Genomic DNA, 3465 nt, shown 5'->3' on the forward strand with positions numbered 1-3465 from the left:
GGCATGAGAGCAGGGTGGAGTGTTGAAATGGCAAGCGACAGGGAGGTCCGGGTAATGCTTGCAGACAGACTGAAGGTGTTCTGCAAAGCGGTCACCCAGTCTGCGTTTGGTCTCTCCAATGTAGAGGAAACCGTATTGGGAGCAACGAATGCAGTAGACTAAATTGAGGGAAGTGCAAGTGAAATGCTGCTTCACTTGAAAGGAGTGTTTGGGCCCTTGGACAGTGAGTAGAGGGGAAGTAAAGGGGCAGGTGTTGCACCTTCTGCGGTTGCATGGGAAGGTGCCATGGGAGGGGGTTAAGGTGTAGGGGGTGATGGAGGAGTGGACCCAGGGTGTCCCGGAGGGAACGATCCCTGCGGAATGCCGCCAGTGTGGGGGTGAAGGGAAGATGTGTTTGGTGGTGGCATCATGCTGGAGTTGGCGGAAATGGCGGAGGATGATCCTTTGAATGCGAAGGCTGATGGGGTGATAAGTGAGGACAAGGGAGATCCTATCATGTTTCTGGGAGGGAGAGGAAGGTGTGAGGGCGGACGCATGGGAGATCGGCCGGACACGGTTGAGGCCCTGTCAACCACTGTGGTTGGAAAACCTCTGTTAAGGAAGAAGGAAGACACGTCAGAGGCATCATCAGAACAGATGCGACGGAGGCGAAGGAACTGAGAGAATGGAATGGAGTCCTTACAGGAAGCGGGGTGTGAGGAGCTATAGTCGAGGTAGCTGTGGGAGTCGGTAGGCTTGTAATGGATAGGTCTGGAAAAATTTATTAATTTTGCTTCCAATTTCCACCCCTCCATCATTTTCACATGGTCCATCTCTGACACTTCCCTTCCCTTCCTTGACCTCTCTGTCTCAATTTCTGGTGATAGACTGTCCACCAATATCCATTACAAGCCTACCGACTCCCACAGCTACCTCGTCTACAGCTCCTCACACCCCGCTTCCTATAAGGACTCCATCCCATTCTCTCAGTTCCTTCGCCTCCGTCGCATCTGTTCTGATGATGCCACTTTCAAAAACAGTTCCTCTGACATGTCTTCCTTCTTCCTCAACCGAGGTTTTCCACCCACGTTAGTTGACAGGGCCCTCAACCGTGTCAGGCCCATCTCCCGTGCATCCGCCCTCACACCTTCGTCTCCCAGAAACATGATAGGGTCCCCCTTGTCCTCACTTATCACCCCACCAACCTCCGCATTCAAAGGATCATCCTCCGCCATTTCCGCCAACTCCAGCATGATGCCACCACCAAACACATCTTCCCTTCACCGCCCCCGGCGGCATTCCACAGGGATCGTTCCCTCCGGGACACCCTGGTCCACTCCTCCATCACCCCCTACACCTTAACCCCCTCCCACGGCACCTTCCCATGCAACCACAGAAGGTGCAACACCTGCCCCTTTACTTCCCCTCTCCTCACCGTCCAAGGGCCCAAACACTCCTTTCAAGTGAAGCAGCATTCACTTGCACTTCCCTCAATTTAGTCTACTGCATTCGTTGCTCCCAATGCGGTTTCCTCTACATTGGAGAGACCAAACGCAGACTGGGTGACCGCTTTGCAGAACACCTTCGGTCTGTCCGCAAGCATTACCCAGACCTCCCTGTCGCTTGCCATTTCAACACTCCACCCTGCTCTCATGCCAACATGTCCGTCCTTGACCTGCTGCGTTGTTCCAGTGAAGCTCAACGCAAACTGGAGAAACAGCACCTCATCTTCCGACTAGGCACTTTACAGCCTTCCGGACTGAATATTAAGCTCAACAATTTTAGACCATGAACTCTCTCCTCCATCCCCACCCACTTTCCGATTCCCCCCTTTTTTGTCCAGTGATTTATATAGATTTTTCTTTTCCCACCTATTTCCATTATTTTTAAATATATTTCCATCCATTGTTTTATCTCTACCTTTTAGCCTTTTTCGATTCCTTCACCCCACCCCACCCCCAACTAGGGCTATCTGTACCTTGCTCGTCCAGCTTTCTACCCTTAATTAGCACATTCCTTAGATAATATCACCACCTTCAACACCTCTTTGTCCTTTTGTATGTGACATCTTTTGGTTATCTCCACCTATCACTGGCCCTCTATCCAGCTCTACTTGTCCCACCCCACCTTAAACCAGCTTATATTTCACCTCTCTTCTATTTTTACTTAGTTCTGTTGAAGGGTCATACGGACTCGAAACGTTAACTGTGTTCCTCTCCGCAGATGCTGTCAGACCTGCTGAGTTTTTCCAGGTGTTTTTGTTTTTGTTTTGGATTTCCAGCATCTGCAGGTTTTGCTTTTACCTTCCTATTAAGCCTATCAATGCCCCTCCTAATCTTATACACCTCTATCAGGTCCCCTCTCAACCTTCGCTGCTCCAAGGAAAACAACCCCAGGCTACCCAATCTTTCCTCATAGACCAGATCCTCCAGCCCAGGCAGCATCCTGGTAAATTTCCTCTGCACCTTCTCCAGTGCAATCAAATCCTTCCTATAATGTGGTGACCAGAACTGCCATCAGTTGTGGCCTAACCAGAATTTTATACAGTTCCAGCATAACTTTCTTGCTCTTGTATTCTATGCATCGGCTAATAAAGGCAAGTATCCCATATGCCTTCTTAACCGCCTTAGCTACCTGCCCTGATACCTTCAGGGATCTGTGGATATGCATACCAAGGTGCCTCTGATCTTCAGAACTTTCCAGGGTCCGACCATTCATAGTGTAATCCATTGTCTTGTTAGTCCTCCCCAAGTGCATTATCTCACTCTTTTCCAGGTTGAATTCCATTTGCCACTGCTCTGCCCACCTGACCAGTCCTTTGATATCCTCCTGCAGTTTACGGCTCTCCTCCTCACTATTTACCACCCTACCAATTTTCGTGTCATCTGCAAACTTCTTGATCATACCCCCTACATTTAAGTCCAAATCATTTATGTACACCACAAACAGCAAGGGCCCCAGTACCGAGCCCTGCGGAACCCCACTGGAAACAGACTTCCAGTCACAGAAACATCCCTCTACCAACACCCTCTGCTTCCTGCCTCTCAGCCAATTTTGGATCCAATGTACCACTTTGCCTTGGATCCCATGGGCTCTTACTTCCTAGACCACATCAAATGCATTATCCTCGTCAACATTCCTGGTTACCTCCTCAAAAAAATTGGATCAAATTTGTCAAACACTACCTTCCCTTAACAACTCCATGCTGACTATTCCTGATTAATCCATATCTCTCCAAGTGCAGATATATTCTGTCCCTCAGAATTCTTTCCAGTAACTTCCCCACCACCGAGGTTAGACTGAATGGCCTGTAATTTCCTGGTCTATCCCTTCCTCCCTTTTTTCATAATAGGACAAAGTTAGCAGTCCTCCGGTCCTCTGGCCAGTGAGGATTTGAAAATTACTGCCAGGGCCCCTGATACCTCTTCCCTTGCCTCCTTCAACAGCCTGGGATCCATCTCTCATCCAGGCCTTTGGATTTATCCA

The sequence above is a fragment of the Cetorhinus maximus genome, unplaced genomic scaffold (assembly GCF_964194155.1).
Source record: "Cetorhinus maximus unplaced genomic scaffold, sCetMax3.hap1.1 HAP1_SCAFFOLD_1689, whole genome shotgun sequence".
NCBI lineage: Eukaryota > Metazoa > Chordata > Chondrichthyes > Lamniformes > Cetorhinidae > Cetorhinus > Cetorhinus maximus.